The sequence below is a fragment of the Pipistrellus hanaki genome, assembly GCF_964339955.1.
Source record: "Pipistrellus hanaki genome assembly, chromosome: 3".
Classification (NCBI taxonomy): Eukaryota; Metazoa; Chordata; class Mammalia; order Chiroptera; family Vespertilionidae; genus Pipistrellus; species Pipistrellus hanaki.
The window spans coordinates 81680600-81705750 of NC_140505.1; positions in this window are offsets into that span (position 1 = coordinate 81680600).

Here is a 25151-nt window from a genome sequence, read left to right on the forward strand (position 1 = left end):
TGTTATTTCCTTCCTTCTGCTTACACTGGACTTTTCTTGTTGCTCTTTTTCTAACTCTTTGAGTTGTAGAGTTAGACAATTTGTTACCATTTTTTCTTGTTTTTTGCAATAGGCTTGTAGGGATATGAACTTCCCTCTGAAAACTGCTTTTGCTGTGTCCCATAGATTTTGGGATTGTTGTATTTTCATTGTCATTTGTTGCTAGGATGCTTTTAATTTCTTCCTTGATTTCTCTGGTAACCCAGTCCTTGTTTAACAGCATGCTGTTTAGTCTCCATGTGTTTGATTATCTTTGGATTATTTTTATTGTAGTTAATTTCCAGTTTTATGCCACTATGATCTGAGAAGATGCTTGATATGATTTCTATCTTCTTGAATTTGAAGAGACTTTGCCTATGTCCCAGCATGTGGTCTATGTTTGAGAATGTCCCATGTGCATTTGAGGAGAATGTATATTCTGTGGCTTTGGAGTGGAATGTTCTGAAGATGTCGATTAATTCCATCTGGTCTAGTGAGTCATTTAGGATTGATATTTCTTTGCTGATTTTTTGTTTATATGATTTGTTGAAGGGTGACAGTGGGGTATTAAAATCTCCTACTATGATTGTATTGCTATTAATCTCTCCCTTAATATCCTCAAGCAGTTTTTTTTTATTTTTTTATTATTTTTTTAAATGTATTTGGGTGCTCCCGTTTTGGGTGCATATATATTTACCAGGGTTATTTCTTCTTGTTGGATTGCTCCCTTTAGTATTATGAAGTGACCTTCATTATCTCTTGTTATGTCCTTCACTCTGAGATCTAACTTGTCAGATATAAGTATTACTACCCCAGCTTTTTTTCATTTCCATTCGCCTGGAAAACCTTTTTCCATTCTTTCACCCTCAGTCTGTGTGCGTCTTTTTTTCTGAAGTGGGTTTCTTGTAGACAACAGATGTATGGGTCTTGTTTTCTTATCCAATCTGTTACCCTTTGTCTTTTGATTGGAGCATTTAATCCATTTACATTTAAATTTATTAATGATAGGTGCTCATTTGACGCCATTTTTATTCTATATCCCTGTGTTCCTTCTTCGCTTCCTATTTCTTTATTTTTACAGTAGACCCTTTAACATTTCTTGCATTGCTGGTTTGGTGGAGTTAAATTCCTTTAGTTTTTTTTTTTTTTTTTTTTGTCTGTGAAGCTCCTGATTTCCCCTTCAATTTTGATTGATAGCCTTGCTGGGTACAGTATTCTTGGATTCAGACCCTTCCTTTGCATGACTTTGTATATTTCATCCCATTCCCTTCTGGCCTGATAAGTTTCTGTTGAGAAATCAGTTGCTAGTCTGATGGGGGTTTCTTTATATGTAACTTTCTGTCTCTCTGGCTGCTTTTAAGATTCTTACTTTGTCCTCGGTGTTTGCCAATTTAATTATAATGTGCCTTGGCGTCGGTCTTCTGGGATTCATTTTGCTTTGGACTCTGTGAGCATCTTGGATTTGTGTGGTTTTCTTCTCTATCTCAGAAAAGTTTTCTGTCATTATTTCTTAAAATACGTTTTCCATGTCTACCTAAGTTTCCTTTCCTTCTGGAACCCCTATTATTCGAATATTGTTTTGTTTTGTATTGTCCCAAAGCTCCCTTAGGCTCTCCTCCTGCTTTTTAATTTTTTTTTTTTCTAGAAGCTGCTCTAATTTGGTATTTTTTTCCATCTTGCCTTCTAGCTCACTGATGTGATCCTCGGCTTCTTCTAGTCTACTCTTGATGCTTTCTATTGAGTTCTTCATGGTAGTGATGTCATTTTTTCATTTCTTCTTGGTTCATCTTCATTTCCTCTTGGTTCTTCTTAAATTCCTAATGGTTCTTCTTCATTTCTTCTTGGTTATTGTCAAATTTCTCTTCCATTCTTTTTAGCCATTTTATGATCATTACTCTGAATTCCTACTCTGGTAGGTTGCTTGCCTCTAACTCATTTACTTTCTTTTCTGGTGATGACTGCTTTTCTTTCATGTGTGGGCTATTTCTTTGTCTGCCCATGGTCTATCTTTTTAGGATGTCTGGTTATGTGGTTTTCTTTCTCCTGCATTGATTCAAAGGCACAAAATACAACACTACCAGGTACAACACAAAAGGCACTGAACAGGAATGTATTTACGATATTAATAACATCTAATAAAGGTGATCACTAGAGAAAGGCAAATTAGGGGGTAGGGGAGATAAGAAGAAAGGGGGGGAAAAGGAAAAAAGAGAGAGAGAGAGAGAGAGAGAGAGAGAGAGAGAGAGAGAGACAAGAAGCAGACTACAAGAGAAAGGGGAAACAAACTATATATATATATGGAGAAAATTCCCATAGAACAATCACTAATCCCCGCAAATGCCAGCAACAATACTTGGAGATTAATACAAACTACAATATCCACTATTATTAAGCAAGGCTATGATAAACAGAAGTAAAAAAATAAACAAAAACAAAGCAATTAAAAAATACTAAGCAACAATAACAACAAAAGAATAAGCATATCAATTTCAGTAAAAAGCATAAAAATTTAATATAATCAACATTCACACAAACAATAACAAAAAGGATAGAGATGAAAACCAGTTTATTTTCTTTCTTTTGTTAACTAGTTAATATAGGAAAGAGAGTCGTATTTATGCACTTGGAGCAGGGGGTTGAAAATTAGGTCTATAAGTATGGTGAGAATTTTAGCAGGGGGTATACAGAAAGAATAGGGAAAAACTAAAGCCGGAAAGGGATGAGATAAACAGGAGATGAAAAGGGTAAAGGTTAGTAAGAGAATGATGGCATAATGGTCAAGTTGAGATAGGGTTGAATGATGCTATAGTAGAGATTAAAATAGAATGAAGACTAATCCAAATGTAAAATAAAAAGAAATTAAAATGGTAAAAAAAAAAAAAAAAAAGGAAACAAAAAATGCAAAATAGCAGTAGTAATAATGATGATTGAAATTGAAAAATGTAATAATTGCAAAGGTAAAATCCAGTGAGGAAAAAAGAAAAAAATTCGTTTCTTAATTAAAAGATGTAAAAAATGAAAATAAACTAAAAGATGAAAATAAAATAAAAAATAGAAAAATTAGCATAAAAATGTGCAGTAGTGGTCATTCACTTCCTCTGTTATTATATTCGGCATACCTATTTCTTGGTCCAGACAGTATTGCAGTTCCCTGCATTCCACTGCACCTGTATTGTAAGCTAGTCCTTAATTTAAGTAGGCTATTTCTTAGTTCTTTGTGTCCATTTACTTTTGATTAATTAAAAGTAATAAAAAAAGAAAAAAGAAAAAAAAGAAAGTTGAAAAGGGGGGGGAAATCAGTTTGTATTTCAGCCCCTAGGTGACAGTATTTCTGGTTTGACTTTCCAGTCTTTTTGGCTGCTCTAGCCTTCTTTCTCTATGGCTGTATGTTTTGTAAGGAAAGCTGCCTGGGTGCCGGCTCCCAGATTGTCTCTTCTCACTCTGATCCCGTTTCCAGGAAGGCAATTTCCCCCTGCAGTCTCCCAGGATATGCCAAACTGGGCAGTCCTTCCCTAGTACTCAGAAGCAAGGAGGAGAAGGGGATCAGGCGCAGGATGGGTCTGCGCCAAGGTGTCCAGATGTTCCGCTTTTGGCGGGATGGTCCGATTCTTAACAATTTGTCCCGCATCCCTTGGTGTTTTTTTTTTTTTAAAAAAAGACCCGATTTTGGAGAAGATCATGCCAAACCCAGCACTGGGTCTTGCAGCGCGAGATTCTCTCTGCAGCCCTGTCTCTTTTGGCGCAGCTCTGGGCACGGGGCTGCTGGGGTGCAGGGCCCCTGGGGTGCAGGGCTGCTGTGAGTGGCACGGAGCCACTGGAGGCTCGGGGCCTCTGGGCCTCGGAGCCGCTGGGGTGCCCCATGGGTACAGTCACTACCTGCGCCGCAGTGACCCAGAACTCTCACATTTTCCCCGCAAACTCTGACCTTTCCGTGGATGATTGAAGAACTCTCTTGAATCCACGTGTTTGCGCCGATTGGGGCGTCACAGCTCCTCGATGGTCCCCTCCGCTGTGGGTTTTCCAGGCCTCAGAGAAGGTCTTCCTTTCTTGGTAAGATGGTGCAGCCTTCCCTCTGAGCCCGTAGCTCCGGGAGAGGTCTCTGCTACCGCAGCGCTGGCTGCTTGGTCAAGAAATCCTGTCCAGAGGACCCTTACCCTCTTTTAGAGTTCTGCTACCCCTTAGCTTGCCAATCAATACTCCCTGAGCGACTCTCAGACACTGCCTCTATCTGTTCTGGGACTAGGTTCAGAACAAGTCCGTCTAATGTGCCGCCATCTTGTCTCCCAATGGCCAAGGCACATTATAATTAAATTGGCAAACACCAAGGACAAAGTAAGAATCATAAAAGCAGCCAGAGAGAGACAGAAAGTTACATATAAAGGAACCCCCATCAGACTAGTAACTGATTTCTTAATAGAAACTCATCAGGCCAGAAGGGAATGGGATGAAATATACAAAGTCATACAAAGGAAAGGTCTGAATCCAGGAATACTGTACCCAGCAAGGCTATCAATCAAAATTGAGGGTGAAATCAGGAGCTTCACAGACAAAAAAAGGACTAAGGGAGTTTATTATCACTAAACTAGCAATGCAAGAAATGCTAAAGGGTCTGCTGTAAAAAAGAAGAAATGGGAAACAAAGAAGGAACACAGGGGTAAAGAACAAAAATGGCAACAAATAAGTACCTATCAATAGTAACTTTAAGTGTAAATGGATTAAATGACCCAATCAAAAGACATAGGGTAACTGAGTGAATAAGAAAACATGACCCATATATCTGCTGTCTACACGAAACCCATTTCAGAAAAAAAGATGCACACAAACTGAGGGAGAGGGGATGAAAAAAGGTTTTCCAGGTGAATGGAAATGAAAAAAAGCTGGGGTAGTAATACTTATATCTGATAAATTAGATCTCAAAGTGAAGGACATAACAAGAGATAACGAAGGCCACTTCATAAGGGAGCAATCCAACAAGAAGAAATAACCTGGTAAATATATATGCACCCAAAACGGGAGCACCCAAATACATAAAAAAAACTGCTTGAGGACATTAAGGGAGAGATTAATAGCAATACAATCATAGTAGGAGATTTTAATACCCCACTGTCACCCTTCGACAAATCATATAAACAAAAAATCAGCAAAGAAACATCAATCCTAAATGACTCACTAGACCAGATGGAATTAATCGACATCTTCAGAACATTCCACCCTAAAGCCACAGAATGTACATTCTTCTCAAGTGCACATGGGACATTCTCAAAGATAGACCACATGCTGGGACACAGGCAAAGTCTCTCCAAATTCAAAAAGATAGAAATCATATCAAGCATCTTCTCAGATCATAGTGGCATAAAACTGGAAATCAACTACAATAAAAATAATCCAAAGAAATCAAACACATGGAGACTACACAGCATGCTATTAAACAATTACTGGGTGACCAGAGAGATCAAGGAGAAATAAAAAGCATCCTGGCAATAAATGATAATGAAAACACAACAATCCAAAACCGATGGGACGCAGCAAAAGCAGTCTTGAGAGGGAAGCTCATAGCTCTACAAGTCTACTGCAAAAAAACAAGAAAAAATGGTAACAAATTATCTAACTCTACAACTCAAAGACTTAGAAAAAGGACAATAAGAAAAGCCCAGTGTAAGCAGAAGAAAGGAAATAATAAAGATCAGAGCGGAGATAAATGACATAGAGTCCAAAGAAACAATACAAAAGATCAACAAAACTAAGAGCTGGTTCTGTGATAGGATAAACAAGATAGATGAACCTCTAACCAGCCTCACCAAGAAACAAAGAGAGAGAACCCAAGTAAACAAAATCAGAAATGAAAGGATGAAATAACTACAGACCCAGCCGAAATACAAAGGATTGTTACAAAATACTACAAACAACTCTATTCCAACAAACCGAACAACCTGGAGGAAATGGACATATTCCTAGAAAAATATAACCTTCCAAAATTCAATCAGGAAGAATCTAAACAGCTCAATAGGCCAGTAACTATGGAAGAAATTGAAGTAGTCATCAAAAAGCTTCCAGCAAACATGGTCCTGACTGAAATCCGGGCTACACCAAGGAGCCCCATCTTTTCACCTCCCCAAGAATCTTACCCCCCAGGTTGTCTTTCAGCTCCAGACCTAGAAAAGCAGCAAAACCACACAAGTGATGCTGTGGCAGCCTCAGGACCAGCTTTTACCTCCCAAGTGACTCAACAGGATTGCTCTCATCACCGACCAGTCTCTTGGAGAAATCATGCTTCTGCACCCCTCAACCAGCATGGAAAAACACTACCTGCTTTTTGCTCACGTACCCCATGGCTCTTCCCACTATCAGGCCCACTGGTATCTATACTCTTAATCTTGCTCTTTGGCTCGTGTCTCATGCATTGTTTCACTAGTTTCTTGCAGAACAGAATGCAGGCGTTCACCAACCAGAAGGTGGGAGAGATCTATCTGGCACTGAATTCAGAACGGAACACCAGAGTTTTTGAGACCCTGGGTAGACGCCCCTAAAAGACAACGCCCCCTCACAGCTGGAAGTAGCTATGGAAGACTGACCTTCGCCCCCTGACCCTGCCCGGACTCTTAATTAATTAATTAATTAATTAATACTTAATTAATTAATTAATTTATTTATTTTTTGCTTCTTGCACACCCCCTACTGGGGATGTGCCCGCAACCAAGGTACATGCCCTTGACCAGAATTAAACCTGGGACCTTTCAGTCGGCAGACCGACGCTCTATCCACTGAGCCAAACTGGTTTCGGCTCAATTTTTTTTTTTTTAAATATTACCAGAAGCCTGGAATGATAGATCCTCCCTTTATCCAGTTGATGGACAGACATAAATCCCACCTGTGGCCAGACATTCCTGAGCACTGAACCACCAATCAGCACCTGCCAAATACCCTAAGCCCCGCCTCCTATCCTTAAAGGTGTTTGTAAGCCGCTTGCTCTCTTCTACACCTCTCCGTGGAAGCAGCCTGCAGGGGTACCCTTCCCTCCAATAAAGTCTGTGAGTCCTGCCAAAGAAAAAAAAAAAAAAAAGCTTCCAGCAAACAAAAGCTCAGGGCCAGACGGCTTCACAGGAGAGTTTTACCAAACATTCAAGGAAGAACACACAATGAAAGAGAATTATAGGCCAATATTCCTCATGAACATAGATGCCAAAACCCTCAACAAAATTCTAGCAAATTGGCTCCAGCAATACATCAGAAAGATTATACACCATGACCAAGTAGGATTTATCATGGGAATGCAAGGATGGTACAATATCTGCAAATCAATAAATGTGATACATCACACAAATTGATAGATAAAAATCATATAGTCATATCAATTGATGCAGAAAAAGCATTTGATAAAGTCCAACACCCTTTCCTGATAAAAACTCTCAACAAGGTGGGAATAGAAGGATCATACCTCAACATAATAAAAGCTATATATGGCCGAAACCGGTTTGGCTCAGCGGTAGAGCATCGGTCTGCAGACTGAAAGGTCCCAGGTTCGATTCCGGTCAAGGGCATGTACATTGGTTGCGGGTACATTCCCGGTAGGGGGTGTGCAAGAGGCAGCTGGTCGATGTTTCTCTCTCATCGACGTTTCTAGCTCTCCATCTCTCTCCCTTCCTCTCTGTAAGAAAAATCAATAAAATATATTTTAAAAGCTATATATGATAAACCCACAGCCAACATCATACTCAATGGACAAAATCTAAAACCATTTCCCCTAAGAACAGGAACAAGACAGGAATGCCCACTCTCACCATTCCTGTTTGACATAGTACTGGAAATATTAGCCATTGCAATTGGGCAAGAAGAAGAAATAAAAGGCATCCAAATTGGAAAAGAAGAAGTAGAGCTGTCCTTATTTGCAAATGACATGATATTGTACATAAAAAACCCAAAAGACTCCTGATCAAAAAAACTAATAGACTTAAAATGAATTCAGCAATGTAGCAAGATACAAAATTAACTCCAAGAAATCTATGGCGTTTCTGTACACCAATAGTGAACTTACAGAAACAGATTAAAAAAGCAATCCCATTTACCATCGTGCCAAAAAAATTTAAGATACCTAGGAATAAACTTAACCAAGGAGGTAAAAGACCTATATGTGGAAAACTATATGACACTGAAAAAAGAGATAGAGGAAGACGTAAACAGATGGAAGAACATACCATGTTCATGGATTGGTAGAATCAACATCATTAAAATGTCCATACTACCCAAAGCAATCTATATATTCAATGCATTCCCCATTAAAATACCAATGGCATATTTCACAGACCTAGAAAGAACTCTCCCAAAATTCATCTGGAATTTAAAAAAGACCGGAATAGCCACAGCAATGCTGAGAAAGAAGTATAAAGTAGGAGGAATCTCAATACCAGATTTCAAGCTTTATTACAAAGCCACTGTTCTCAAAACAGCCTGGTACTGGCACAAGAACAGACATATAGATCAATGGAATAGAATCGAGAAGCCAGATATCAACCCAAACCCCTATACTCAATTAATATTTGACAATGGAGGCATGAACATACAATGGAGTCAAGACAGTCTCTTCAATAAATGGTGTTGGGGCCGAGACCGGTTTGGCTCAGTGGATAGAGCGTCGGCCTGCGGACTGAAGGGTCCCGGGTTCGATTCCAGTCAAGGGCATGTACCTTGGTTACGGGCACATCCCCTGTGGGGGGTGTGCAAGAGGCGGCTGGTCGATGTTTCTCTCTCATCGACGTTTCTAACTCTCTGTCCCTCTCAATTCCTCTCTGTGTAAAATCAATAAAATATATTAAAAGTAAATAAATAAATAAATAAATAAATAAATGGTGTTGGGAAAATTGGACAGATATATGCAAAAAAATGAAACTAGATCACCAACTTACACCATACACAAAAATAAACTCAAAATGGATACAGGACTTAAACATAAGATGGAAAACCATAACAATACTAGAGGCATCCACAGACAGCAAAATCTCAGACATATGTCAAAAGAACTTCTTCACTGATACTGCCCCTAGGGCAATGGAAGCTAAAGAGAAAATAAACAAATGTGACTACATCAAAAATAAAAAACTTTTTTACAGCAAAAGAAACCATCAACAAAACAACAAGAAAGCCCATTATATGGGAGAACATATTTGCAAATACTATCACTCATAAAGGTTTAATCTCCAACATCTACAGATAGCTTATACAACTTAATAAAATGAAGATAAATGATCAATAAAAAAAATAGGCAATGGATGTAAATAGAATCTTTTCAAAAGAAGACAGAAGGATGGCCAAGAGACACATGAAAACATGCTCAAAGTCACTAATTATCTGAGAGATGCAAATCAAAATAACAATGCGGTACTATCTCACTCCTGTCAGAATGGCTATCATCAACAAATCAACAAACGACAAGTGTTGGCAAGGATGCGGAGAAAAAGAAACCCTCATGCACTGCTGGTGGAAATGCAGACTGGTGCAATCATTGTGGAGAACAGTATGGAGTTTCCTCAAAAACTAAAAATGGAATTCCCATTTGACCCAGTGATCCCACTTCTGGGAATATATCTCAAGAAACTAGAAACACAAATGAGAAAGGATATATGCACCCCTATGTTCATAGCAGCGCAATACACCATATCTAAGATTTGGAAACAGCCTAGGTGCCCGTCAGCAGATGATTGGATCCAATAACCATGGTACATCAGATTCTACACAATGGAATACTATGCTGAAGGAAAAAAGATGGAGTTCTTGCCATTTGCAATACCATGGATAGAACTGGAGAGCATTATGCTAAGTGAAATAAGCCAGTTAGAGAAAGATAAATACCACATGATCTCACTCATTTTTGGATTATAATGAACAACATAAACTGATGAACAAACAGATCCAGAGACAGAAAAGCATCGATCAGACTGCCAAATCTCAGAGGGAAGGTAGGGGAGGGTGGGCGAAAGGAGATCAATCAAAGGACTTGTATGTATGAATATAAGCCTAACCAATAGGCAAGAACACTGGGGGGTAAGGGCATGAGTGAGGGGAGGATTGGGGGGTTAATGGAGGGATGAGGACACATATGTAATACCTTAACCAATAAAGAAAAAAAAATTATAACAAACACCAGAGGCCCATTGCATGGATTTGTGCACTGGTGCAGTCCCTCAGCCTGGCCTGTGCTTTCTTGCAATCAGGAACTCCTCAGGGGATGTTGGACTGCCTGTTTAGTCCGACATCCCCTGAGGGATATAAAAATGTGCAAAACAACAGGTGGCCAAGGAGGAACCTGTGATGGCATGCTGTCTGTGCCGCGCTGCTTGATGGCGGTGCCATGGCAGTGGGAGAGGCTCCCACCACCGCAGCTGTGCTCCCAAGCTGTGAGCCTGGCTTCAGGCTGAGCATGCTCCTGCTGTGGGAGCATGCTGACCACCAGGGGGCAGTTCATGCATTGAGCGTCTGCCGCCTGCTGGTCAGTGTGTGTCATACTGACTAGTTGAGCAGATGTAACAGTCACTTGGGCATACACACACACACACACACACACACACACACACACACACACACACTAGAGGCCTGGTGCATAAAATTCGTGCACAGGGTGGAGTTGTCCCTCAGCCTGCACCCTCTCCACTCTACGACTGCTGGTTCCCATCTGCTCTCCTGCCTGCCTTCCTGATTGCCCCTAAGCACTTTTGCCTGCCAGCTTTATCACCCCCTAACCATCCCCCTGCCAGCCTGTTTTCCCATAACTGCCCTCCTCTGCAGGTCTGGTCCCCCCCAACTGGTCTCCCCTGCAGGCCTGGGTCCCTCCCAACTGCTCTCCTCCGCAGGCCTGGTCGCCCCCAACTTCCCTCCTCTGCTGGCTTGGTCACCCCTACCTGTCCTCCACTGCAGGCTTGATCACCTCCAACTGCTCTCCTTTGCAGGCCTGGTCCCTCCCAACTGCCCTCCCCTGCTGGGCATTCTGTAGCAGCCATCTTGTGTCCACACGGGGACAGCCATCTTGTGTGTTGAAATGAGGCAACCAACCAATCAGTGTTTCACTCTCACATCAATGTATCTCTTTTTTCTTCTCTTTAAAATGAATAAACAAACAAACAAATAAAATAAAAGAGCCAAGAATAGATCACACAATTTCTCCAGAGTGATCATTTTTAAGTGTTGATAATCTCTTTAAAAAAAAGTTTCCCCCTTTCCAAATAAAAGTTTCCCATAACTCTGCATTTGTTAAATGGCAAACTTCACACCTTTGTACATTTCCATATGTTTTTCCCCTTTTTTGGGAGACCACCTCCTTCTTTAATTGGGAAACTTCTTACCATTCCCCTAAAGACACTTAACAGTTGGCTGCTCCCTGTAGAGCTGACCTTGGCCTCCCATTGCTCCCACGGGGCAGTGTGGCACAGTGTCAGTGCAGCACGCAACACTCAGGTCACCGACACGGAAAGCCTGGCTCCCAGACAAGCAGTGCCACTGTGACATAAGTTAGTTAGCACATCTGCACCTTACTTACCTCATCTGGTACGATTGTAAGTTTATTGTTACCCTGTAGACTTTTTCTAATGTATTGTGTGGTATGAATAAAGTTCTTAGACCAGTGACTGGCACATAACAAGCATGAACTAAATGTTACCTCTTATACATTTCTATTCTAGTCTTCAACACTGTGTAAGCAGGCTTCAATGAGTTTCTAATTTTTAAAAATATATATTTTTATTGCTTTCAGAGAGGAAGGGAGAGGGAGAGAGAGATAGAAACATCAATGATGAGAGAGAATCACTGATCAGTTGCCTCCTACATGTTCTGCACTGGGGACTGAGGCTGCAACCCAGACATGTGCCCTGACCAGGAATAGAACTGTGACCTCCTGCTTCATAGGTAGATGCTCAACCACTGAGCCACACCAGCCAGGCATGGCAGTCTATTTTTATTCTTTTATTCTTTTATTTTAGTCAAACTGGAATACAGATGCATGTGAGCTCCTTTGTAATAATGCTTTACACTTTAATAGGTTTAATTATTTTTTTTAATTGTCCCATCCCTTCCTTTCCCCCAGAGTATATGAGCTAAGACATAAAGTTGAGTCAAATTTATAATGTCCTTTTGACCTTATTAAAAATAAATGCTGGAAATAAGCATGGGTCCTCAAGTTTTCTGGTAGATTTGGTTTTAGAAGAACTGCCAATTAAGCAGTCTTTTTCCCAATATGACTAACAATGGCAATTATTAAAAGTGAAGCTAAAATACCTAGAATTAAGATTTTAAGTATTTAAAATACCTAGAATTTAAGAACACACTGACATTCTTATGTGTTGTACATTTTAAGTATATGCCCTGATGAAATGTTCACTTCTCACTTAGATTTTAAAAGCCAACAGTGGAAACAAATGACAGAAATAAAACTTATCTGACAAATATACTTTTTTATTATTTTTTTATTAAGGTAGCATATATGTATATATCTTACCATTGACAAATATACTTTAAATGCTCGTCCTCTAATGGATCTTAAAATTAAAATTAGGATAAGGAAAAAAAAGCCTGAGTTGAAGATCAAGATTGAAAACAGATTAGAAAACCCCTCAGGAACTAACAGAAGAGTATTTCAGGCCGTTTACATTTACTGGAAGGCTTTGCTGTGAGTACTTTGAGAATATTTTTCACTATCAAGGCTAACCTTTCAAATCTGTACAAAATTGTAAGTGAAATGATTTCACTTGGCCCATTTTTTACATGAATCTATCTCTAGTTTCCCTCCAGCTTTACAAGAAAAGGTCCACCCATCACTGACTGAAGCGGAAACCTCTGAATCAGTGAGCTCAGTCTGTCTCCCCACAAGGGCTCGGGAACTGTCAGGCACCAGTTGGCTGTAATATGCTCAATTTTATCTTCTCCCCTTAGTTCTGCTTAAGGGTGGACAGAGCTCTAGGCCACGTGGGATCTTTTGCCCTGGTTGACATACATTCTACCTAGATACAATAGTGCAGAAATGGTCTCTGTGTGTAAACTGATGTTGTAAAATTATTTTACTATCTAAAGGAAAGCTTGCTTTATCAGGGACAAAAATTTTCTCTTTCATATTTAATTAATCATTCTAGTTTCACCTCTTACCCCCATCTAACCACTTTGCCTCAGTTCCTGTCCATGTTAGCATTCCTTTCCTCCACTAGTCTCACATGGGGCACAGAGTATTTGTCTATTATCCTTATAGAGATTTTGGGTTTTATCATTATGGCATTCATCAATCCATTTCTATAATTATCATTGCTTATGAAAATCCAAGGCATAAATTTTCTTTGAATATCCACTCATTCCCTCAATGGATAGATCGTCGGACTCAAATTGAAGGGTCCAGGGTTTGAGTCTGGTCAAGGGTACATGCCTGGATTGCAAGTTCGATCCCCACTAGGGGGTGTGCAGGAGGTGGCGGAACCATGATTTTCTCTCATCAATGATGTTTCTATCTCTCTCCCTCTCCATTCTTCTCTGAAATCAATAAAAAATATATATATTTTTAAAAATCCATCCATTCCCAAAGCCCACTTCCTCCCTTTTTCTCAAGTGAAACAAAGATTCTATTTCTAGATGAGTAAAAGACATTCCAGAGAGGCAATGAAAATCTAAGGAAAATTCTCTTACATATATTTATTCATTAAGTAAAAATTATGCACTTTTTCAAAATGCAACTGGTAGTTTCATTAATGCAAAAGTAAATATTAAATAGAATAAAAGATGTTGAGAAGTCAAGCTATTAAATGTGCATATATAGCCCTAACCAGTTTGGCTCAGTGGATAGAGCATCGGCCTGCGGACTGAAAGGTCCCAGGTTCGATTCCGGTCAAGAGCATGTACCTTGGTTGCGGGCACATCCCCAGTAGGAGGTGGGCAGGAGACAACTGATTGATGTTTCTCTCTTATCAATGTTTCTAACTCTCTCCCTCTACCTTCCTCTCTGTAAAAAAAAAGAAAATCAATAAAATATATATTTTTAAAATGTGCATATAAAATGAACAGTAATGAAAACGGTATCATATTTATATTACTTTTAATATATTATAAAAATTAAACAATTTTTAAAAGGCTTATCAAATATACATATATATATATATATATATATATATATATATATTTTAATTAATTAATTTATTTTTTTTACTTTTCTGAGTTTATTCTCTGTAAGTGAACCTCTTTTGCAAATGACTACTAAATCACGTACCAGTAGGGGGCACTAAAACATTGCTTTTAAATATTAAAAATTATTAAAGTATTTTGAAAGGGACTTTTTGGCAATTTTTCTCTTGCCGCTTAGCATATCGGAAAATGATGAAAGACACTGGCAAGGGAGAGAAACAGTTCAATTAGAAGATCAAAGCTAACAAATTACCATGACTAAGTTTGCAGAGAGAGTAACATTTTCTGTGTGAAAACCAGCTCTGTTTAAGATGTTTAGTATTTGTGAATGTCTCATGGACACAAAACTTCATTCTAGCTCTCTGATACCCCATAATGACTGTGGAAATTATGAATAGGAATCCCCCAAACTAAAATAAATGGCAAAACTCAACTGCAAATAGTTGGCTATCCACCGTGGTCTAGAATATGTAACTTTAAAACCCTAGAACGTACAAAGAGAGAACTCATGGACATGAACAGTAGTGTGGTGATTGTAGGGGGCAGTGGTGGGAGTGGAGGTGGAAGAGGGCATATAGAGAATAAATGGTGATGGGGGAAAAAGAAAGTTTAAAAAATCCTAGAATGGAATAGCTTTCAGAATGATGATAGTTTGGGCATGGACACTTGAAGTGTGGCAAGAATGGTAAGAAATGGCCAGATGACAGTCTTGGCTGTCGGTGCCACATTTACATTGGCAGGCTGGGCAACTTGGGGTCCTGTTCCCTACAACCATCACCATGAGGAAAATGAGCAACTGGTCCTTAAAAAGTGAGTGCTTTATTTCTTGGATTCTTTATTTCCATGAGAATGAGCGGGGAAAACAAGCCCTTGCATTTTCCTTTGGTCATGCTGCACACCCAGAGGATGAGCACTGAGTTTAGCCTGGCCCAGGACATTATGTCATTTGTTTTACAAACCTTAGTAATGTAGAAAGAAACCATAGGCACAGTGGGAAAGATTCCTATGGCTCTGAATATGTAAGACCCAGCCCAGCTAGTGTCTGTTGGCTTGGTGCTCTGTTCCTGCCAAGATGTTGAAAGCTCTCTCTGCGAAGTAATTCAGCTGCACCAGAGGTGAGATGAGCTGGATTTAGATCCAGGCATGGAAGCAGCTGTAGTAATGTGAGCTGCAAGGAATGCAAGTGTATGTGGGGAATGCCGATTTCAAAAGCTGGCTCTCAAAAGAGCATTTCTCCTCCCATTCAGAGGCCTGTGCTAATATCAAGAAAGAAAGAGGTTCTTCCAGACGTCCGACTTTCTTCTGGACAAAGCCATGGTGGTGGAGGCAGAGGCAATTAGGGATGATTAGGCCAGCAGGGAAGCAGTTAGGGGGCTACCAGTCTGGTAGGGGGACAGTTAGGGGATGACCAAGTTGGCAGAGGGGCAGTTAGGGGGTGACCAGGCTGGCAGGGGGGCAGTTGGGGGAAACCAGGCCAGCAGGGGACCAGTTAGAGGCGATCAGGCAGGCAGACAGGCAAGTAAGCAGGACCTTTCACTGAGGGCAATGGGTGATAGACTCGTGAGGGTGGGCATGGTTAAACCTTCGTGTACTACAGATATAAGACCACTGGAAGGGATATAACTAAGGCCATGCTTGATTCCCATTCCTTTCTTTTTAAAAAAAATATATATTTTATTGATTTTTTTTTCAGAGAGGAAGGAAGAAAGAGTTAAAAACATTGATGAGAAAGAAAAACCAATCAGCTGCCTCTTGCACACCTCCTACTGGGGATGTGCCTGCAACCAAGGTACATACCCTTGACCAGAATCGAACCCGGGACACTTCAGTTCCCAGGCTGACACTCTATCCACTGAGCCAAACCAGTTTCAGCTCCCATTCCTGTCTTAAAAAGGAATCTCAGACCCTGTACATATGCCTACAACCCCTGGGGCTAATCCCACCTGCAAAGCATTATTATATCGTTATCTCCTTTGCCCCACAAACTGCAGAAAGGCATTATAATTCTCATTGTTCATATAAGGAAACTGGAGAAATAAAATGCCCTCCTTACCACTTTGCACTGGTGAATGTTGGGGTTGCTGAAAGAGAGGAAGTACGTATCATTACCTACTGACTAAAGAAGCCACATGGATTTCTGATTAAGAGCAAAGACTCTGGACCAGACTCCCTGAGTTGATATCCCAGCTCCCACACTTGCTGGCTAAGTGACTCAACCTCACCTCCCTGCGTCTGCATTTCCTCTTCTGTAGGAGAGCAGCTCCCCCTCGGGTTTTGTGAAGGTGAGATGAGTCTATGTAGTAACAGTGCTTAGACCTACAGCCAACACATAGTAAGTACTAGATGTATGTTTCACTCTAATGGTGACCTTGCTGCTTGTTCATAAACCATGCATGAGCAGATGGATTTGGTTGAGACTTTGACTCTTAAATTAGTGCTTTATTTGCTTAACTGCTTTTCTGAGTTAGGGCCCCTTTCGTTTCTCAACGGAATGTTAAAAATCTAACCTAACCTTTGAAAAAACATAACTGATCCTTCAGTCAGTGGATCAGTTTGCCAGGGCTGCCATAACAAAATACCACGGATTAGATGGCTTCAACAACAGAAATTAATTTTCTCACAGTTGTGCAGGCTAGAAGGCCAAGATCAAGGTGTCAAGAGGATTTTTCTCTCCTGAAGCCTCTGTTCTTGGCTGGCAGACGGCCCCCTTCTTGCTGTGTCCTCACACCATGTTTCCTCTGTCTGTGTTCTCACCCCTGGTATTTTTCAAATTTCTTTTTCTTATAAGGACACCAATGTGATTGAATTAGGGCTCACCCTAACATAACTGCTCCATCTTAACTTCTTCACCTTTTTAAAGACCCTATTTCCAAATACAGTCACATTCTGAGGTTCTAGCATTTCAATATATGAATTTGGTGGGGGGAGGGAACTCAATTCAGTCCATAGAAGTGAGGTCCCTCAATTAAAAAAAAAAAAAAAAAATCTAGCCCTAGCCGGTTTGCCTCAGTGAATAGAGTGTCCGCCTGCAAACTGAAGGGTCCTGGGTTTGATTCTGGATAAGGGCACATGCCCAGATTGTGGGCTCAATCCCCAGACTTGGTTGTGCAGGAGGCAACTGGTTGATGATTTTCTCTCATCATTCATGTTTCTATCTCTCCCTCTCCCTTTCTCTCTGAAATCAATAAAAAATATCTTTTGCACTAGCATTAATGAAGGAATGTGATAGGTAGTATTTAAAGGGAGAAGCTGAGAGCTTGGGAGCAGATGGTGGATACTAGAGAGAAAATAAATTTCCTTTATTTTCACTTAATCATATGACCATGGGTACCAAAGTACACTCAGGATTTTAAATTGAATAAAATATTGTGATTTAAAATTTTCCTCTAGTTTCTCTCTCCTGTTGTTCTCAGCTGGCTAAGAGAAGAGGGAACGTGGTAAAGGGGCAGTAGAGGAAGTGAATGTGGACTGAGAAGAGGTATTCCAGGAACACTGATTTCCCCCTACATGGAACTAACTCAAGAAACACTTGTGAATCTCTCTGGGGAACAGATAAAGTATTTTAACCATTCAATCATATTTTTTAATGGGTCACGATGGGGAAATTAAAATATTTTTTCTTTCTTTTTAAAAAATGTATTGATTAGAGAGAGAAAAAAACACTGACTTGTTGTATCACTTATTTATGCATTCACTGGCTGATTCTTGTCGGTGGCCTGACTGGGGATCAAACCTGAAACCATGGAGTATTGGGATAGCATTCCCACCAACTGAGCCACTCAGACAAGGCTAAAAATATTTTTTTGCATTACAATTTTCCTGAGCATAATGGAAAAGAATTTATTAGCAAAGATAGCTAAGAAGGTCATTGCTAATAAAAAACTTCCACACATTTAAATGTTTTTTCGGTAACATTTATATTACAAATGTTATACAAATGTAAAACATATGTATATATTTTACAAATTCTTACTTTGACTATGTAATTTTAGAAAATGTTTTTGTTTTTAGATTTCAGGTCCTCCTGATATCTAATTTGTAAAATGCCTATGATTCTCATCAATTTTTGTTTATTAGTGACTAAATTTATAGTACATTTTAATTAAGCTGTGAAAATAAGGTGAACTTATGATCGCTTAATGGAATCTTGGTCTGTATACATACCGTGTTTCCCCGAAAATAAGACATCCTCTGAAAATAAGACCTACTTACAGGTTTCCTTCTGAGTGAAATATAAGGCATCCCCCCGAAAATAAGCCCCCCTCCCCCCCCCAGGCTAAACATGAGAGATTTGGTCCACTGATTCTGAAAGAAATGGAGTCACAAGAAATTCACCAGGAAATTCAGGAATTGGATTGTTATGATGATGTTCCAGAAGATGATGACATGATTGTCATTGAATAAATGAGTAAATTCTTGATACTGTAGGATTCACAGTTTGTCTGGTTTGTGTTGACAACTACCATACTACCGTACCGTATACAGGTAATAAATTTCCTTTATTTTCATTTAACAATAAATGTGTACCATATTCCTCTTCATGAAAAAATAAGACATCCCCTGAAAATAAGACCTAACGCATCTCTGGGAGCAAAAATTAATATAAGACACTGTCTTATTTTTGGGGAAACAGGGTAGAAGCAAGAAGGTATTCTCATGTGAGCACACACATGCACACATACACAAACACAAATTGACACATGTTTTTACAGTACAATTGTCAAGAATTATATTAGAAATAATTTATCTACATAAACAGGCCTGAATTCTTTTTAATTTTATTAGTGAACATTAAAATTGAGCTTCTGCTTCTTTCCTATATAAGTAAATAGGTTTGTGGGTTTTTTAAAATATATTTTTACTGATGCCAGAGAGGAAGGGAGGGGAGAGAGAAATAGAAACATCAATGATGAGATAAAATCATCAATCAGTTGCCTCCTGCACACCCCACACTGGGGATTGAGCCCAAAATCCAGGCATGTGCCCTGAATAAGAATCGAACTGGGACCTTCAGGTTCATAGGGTGATGCTCAACCACACTGGCTGGGCTAAAATCAAATCTAAAAAAAAAGATCCAAGATTTAAAAGTCATTATATTCCAATTCCCTTTAAGTGGAATACTTATTGTTGTTACTATTATTCTGTATGTTTTGCTTTAAAAACATAATTTCTGTAGGGCTTTTTGTTTCCTCTTCATGAAAAAGTCACTTGTCTTCAGTTTTTATGTTTCATAGAGGCAACACCTAACTCATAAAACATGTTGGGGTGTCTGAGTGGCTTTAGTTTTCAAAAGAACTACAGAAAACCAAAGAATACCTTGTATCAATTTTCTTTTGCAATTATTTAAAAAAAAATTTGCTCTATTGTTAAAGTTGTTCGGTTTTCTGTGATAACATTATCTGTTAAGTTGAAGCTGCCAGTAACATCATCAACTAAACTCCCAAAATGAGTCAGCTAATTTTATTTTTACTGCATTTAATTCCCTTCTGAAACTATCAAGAATAATATAAGAACATTTTTAAAGCCTTGATAGCAAAGTTTTGTTATATTAGACCATATAAAAAGGTGGATCAAAGGTTCAGAATTCTCACTCAAGTAATTTCCATGTACTTTTCTTTTAAAACTCAGCTGTAGGGCATGGACAGGTAGTAAAAATTCCTGAGATTTGAGACTTTTCCTAAATTCTTGCTATGACATTCCATGCATATTAAAAGCATTATCTCTGAATTCACAAAGAATCAGTTGGATTTTGGCAACTAATGTGCATAACACTGAAATAGGAAGGAGACCTAGAAGGATTTTGAAAAAATAGTGATTTAGAAATCAGGTATTTGCCTAAGTTAATGTAATTTGTATAGTAACAAAAACCTACCCAGGGGGTTTTGCCAGTGTCAAAGAACAAATATTTCATCCTTGTTTCCAAACATTTTAAGACATTATTTCAATACTTTTTTGAGGTATGTAGGTGGCAAGTCATACCAAGATAAAATTCAAAATGCAGAATAAATACTACTTAGGGAATAAAAGAATTTCTAGTTGATCATGATTTGTTGATTTTTGTGCTTTTCTTGTAAGATACATTGGTGATTTCAGTTTATCATATTTTAAAATATATATATATTTTATTGATTTTTTACAGAGAGGAAGAAAGAAGGATAGAGAGTTAGAAACATCAGTGAGAGAGAAACATTGATCAGCTGCCTCCTGCACACCCCCCACTGGGCATGTGCACACAACCAAGGTAAATGCCCTTGACCAGAATCGAACCTGGGTCCCTTCAGTCAGTAGGCCAACATTCTATCAACTGAACCAAACTGGTTAGGGCAGTTTATCATATTTTGAAGGTTCATCACGCCATACTTGTTTCTTAAAACTTTATGTATATGCTAGAGGCCCAGTGCACCCATGTGTATGGCTGGGGTCCCTCAGAAAGTGTCTACCACTTTCTATTCACACAAGTCTTGGGTAGAGACAACTGAGAGGCTGGCAATCGGGGCTGATTGGGGCCAGCCAGCCAGGGGAAGGGACCACAGGAGGTTGGCCAGCCATGGGAGTTTGGCTGTAGGATGGCAGCTCCTGCATTGAGTGTCTGCCTCCTAGTGGTCAGTGAGTGTCATAGCAACTGGTATTTTGGTCATTTGGTAGCTTAGGCATTTATTTATATATATATATATATTAGAGGCCCAGTGAACGAATTCGTGCATCAGTGGGGTCCCTTTGCCTGGCCTGCGGAATCAGGCCAAAACTAGCTCTCCATCACCCCCCAAGGGTTTCCAGATTGTGAGAGGGCACAGGCCAGGCCGAGGGACCCCACCAGTGCACAATCAGAGCCAGAGAGGGACGAGGGAGGTTGGCCAGTCAGGGAAGGACCATGGGAGGGCTCCAGGGCATGTCTGACATGTCTTGCTCATCCTGATCAGCCAGACCCCAGCAGCAAGCTAACCTACCAGTCATAGCATTGCTCCCTGGTGGCCAGTGCATCTCATAGCAACTGGTAACTGTCCACTGGTGGTCAGTGCATGTGATAGTGAGTGGTTGGGCATCCTTAGCATAGTAATTCTTAGCATATTACACTTTGATTAGTTGAACGGCCAAAGAGCGGACAAGACACTCAGCATATTAAGCTTTTATTATGTAGGAAGATGCATATATATATATATATATATATATATATATATATATGTAGTATTTTTCCATGTATAAGACACCCTCATGCATAAAATGCCCCCCACTTTTCCAACCCAAAATTAAGAAATCAATATTTTAAACATTTTGTTGGTTTTCCTCTTAAGGCCTTCTTCTTTTTTGGCATCTTAAGGAGTTGTTCTTCTTATTTTCTCCACACTCTGAACGCTCTACTCTCTGTTGCATCTGAATACTCTCCACCTCCACTTCCAATTACTGCATCAGCTTATGTAACAATACGGCTCATGATTGCAGGAAGCCTGTTTGACAAGGTATGGGCAGATACATACCTATGATGCTCCCTCCTCGGCTGACTTCTGTATATAAAATGGCCCTCCATTTTCAGTCTAATGGTTTTAGAAAAAAAAAATAGCATCTTATACACACAAAAATTATATATATATATATATATATATATATATATATATATATATATATGTAATTTTTAAATTGATTTTTAGAGAGTGGAAGGGAGAGGGAGACAGAGAGAAGCACTGATGTGAAAATACGTCATTTGGCTGTCTCCTGCACCGAGTCCTCAAGACAGGAATGTGCCCTGACCAGAAATTGAACTGACAGCCTTTTGGTGTACAGGACATCACCCAACCAGCTGAGCCACACTGGCCCGAGCAGGTCATACTTAGAACGGCTACCATGATCTGTAAGAGACTGTGTGTCTACCACTTTCTATTCACACAAGTCTTGGGTAGAGACAACTGAGAGACGAAACTAGTGTTTTTTTCATATCCAGATGGAGGCATTCTACTCTTTTCTCCCCACTCTTTCCCCAGGCCTTCTCAGGCTTCTAATATGACTATGCCTACAATGAAAAGTGAACAGTTAAATCAGGTATCAAATATATAGCTATTAAAGAGGAGAATATATTTGGGCGATTAGCTGAATTTACTCGGTTGTCCTACAAAAGTTGGCATTAATGTTCAACATCTGCTGACTTCCATATCGACGGGGTGTATTGGATGATGTTCAATAGGTCATTAAAACTAGAACATCTCCTGGAAATGGGAAAACACCAAGGAAGATTTCCCTTTAGTGATTCATTGGCAATTTAAACTGCTTCTGGCTGAAAGGAAGGCAGCCTCAGATAAGCTCTTCTGACTAATACTGGTTTCTAGTCTGTGGTTTGTAAAGAAATGGCCTATTCTTCTCTGCAATGTGAAGCTGAAGACAGAACACAGCCTAAACTCTTAGCTAAAGGTAGTTTTATTTGTGCTTTTTATGAAAACTGGGTGCATTCCCATAGTGTTTTTTAAAAGGTGCTTTAAAATATTTCTGATAGCTGAAACCGGTTTGGCTCAATGGATAGAGCGTCAGCCTGTGGACTGAAAGGTCCTGGGTTCGATTCTGGTCAAGGGCATGTACCTTGGTTGCGGGCACATCCCCAGTGGGGAGTGTGCAGGAGGCAGCTAATTGCAGTTTCTCTCTCATTGATGTTTCTAACTCTCTATCCCTCTCTCTCTTCCTCTCTGTAAAAAATCAATAAAATATATTTTTAAAATATTTCTGATATTTGCTGCTCACGTGGTGGTGGAGGAGGAACCTTCAATTCACTTTGAGATAGATTTCAAAATGGAAAGGAGCACAGCATTTTGTTTTGCTTTTAATTTTGTTTATTGTCTCATGAAAGTAAACCTTATAGCGTCAACCAATCCCCGGTAAGTTTAGCAACAGAGCTGGGTTTTAAAAGTACTGCAATAACAACACCCCTGTGAATTGTAAATCTATTAATTTGTTCTAATCTAATTCCAAGCTTCTGAAACTCGGATGAGGAAAGGTTTTTTTAGATAAAAATCTAATGCTAATCACTTTCTTTGATGGGGATAGAGCTCAATAAAGCTGTTGAACTTGATTAGATGTGTCTTTATTCAAGATGAAGGAAGTTTTGGAAAGAGTTCCACATAAGCCAACCATGCTGAAGGGAGGTTGCTCTTACTGCTTAAGATCTGAGGCTGCCAGTTCAAATAATGGCTAATGGCTTGAAATCCCCCACTTCATTTGTTATACAAATGAGAACATCAGCATTATTATTGTTATTTGTGTCCTACCTCTAGACTTCTTTCATTAACATAAACTGAACTGGTTTCAGGCAGAGCTGATTGCTGATATTAATCCTACTTCCCTCAAAAGCTCAAATATCAATTTTCCGGAAAAAAATTGAATCATCAAATTATGTCTGGTTAATTTCTAGTCCTCTAGAAAAATTCCAAATTTAATGGAGGCAGAAAATATAATATTAAATTGAAGATGAGCACTGGATTTTGATAATGGTAACTTCATAATGATTATACTTAGGTATGCTTCTAAGATAAGACTAGGTAAGTTTCTTAGCTCTTTGTGCCTCAGTTTCAATTTCTGTAAAATGTGAATTCTAATGACTCCTAGATTTTTGGGAGTTTTTGGGACTGATTTAGATTGTAACTATATAGTGCTTAGTCTATAGTTACTGTTGAAAAAAACCAACCAGTCATTTTTATTAACAGTGGGCCATAAAGAACTTCAATGTGTATATTCTTATTCTGGGTAAAAAATTATTATTTAGAACTGAAAGCATTTTTTAAACAAGAGATATATATTTATATTTATCAATTTACATGTCATCTTGTTTTAGATGATATATAAATATGGAAAAGTGGAGGAAGGGATCTCACCAAGCCTAGTGTTGGATTGTGGAAAGTTTTTCCAGGTTGGAATCGAGTGCAGGCATGCAAGATAGTTGTCAGAGGTCCTGTTTTCAGTTTGCTGATCAAACACAAAGTTAATTACAGATATGGGAAAATTCAAGTTTTCTTCTAGCACAATGTCAGTGATCAGCTAATTAGAAATTCCATTTTTAAGTGTTAAACCTTAGAATACAGAATATTTCAGTGTGTTTTAAAAGCTGTATTTACCACAAAATAGAAACCTGATATCATGTAAAAACTACTCTCTATTCATCTATGTTTATACTCTCTGACAGTGGACTTTGCATATGGATGGGCCCTGTGAGTCAGCCAAATCTGAAATTTGATAAACTCTTACCTCCTGTTTTTATCCATAACGACACAGGACTGTACCTATCATATTAAAAACACATGTACTCTAACAACACAGTCATTGCCTCCTGTTACTGATTTTTATCAGCAAATGACAAGCAACATGGCTAGTTACTACAAAACGCTAACAGTTTCTTCTTCCTTCATTCTTTCATTACTGAACTCTTAGCGGTTTACAATCACTTTGTACTCCCTTTCCCTAATATAGTATTATGGAAATAGAGTGATTTGATTAAAAAAAAAAACCCACCTGATTAATATTAGTTTTCCAAGTAAATAAAATTCCTTGCTAAACTTCCTTTCTGCCAAAAATGTACTACCATCTGTATTCTACACGGAAGCATTTTTAAGTTTAATACATATGTCCTCCTTTATTGGAAGCATGTGAAGAGCTTCAATATGACATGAAACAGAAATGAAATTGTGAAAACACATCATATTTCAAGCATGGATGGATATTTCAGATTTGTGTCATTCAAAGAATTTGGAATTTCATGTGCCATCCATAAATTTTATAGCAATTCTATGATTCCTTAATGCTAGAAAATATTTAATTGTAATATGTATACAGTTTGGGGTTGCATTATTTTATTGTCTTAAACATAAAGACCTAGTATTTAAAATAGGTTGAATTTTATCAAACCTTCTGAAAAACTCCAGTTAGAAAAGGTAATGTAAAAAGCAATGCAATAGCAGGCAGAGGTTTTCTGAATACCAAGGGGTCTGATTATGATCCCCAGGATCCATTAGCTGAAT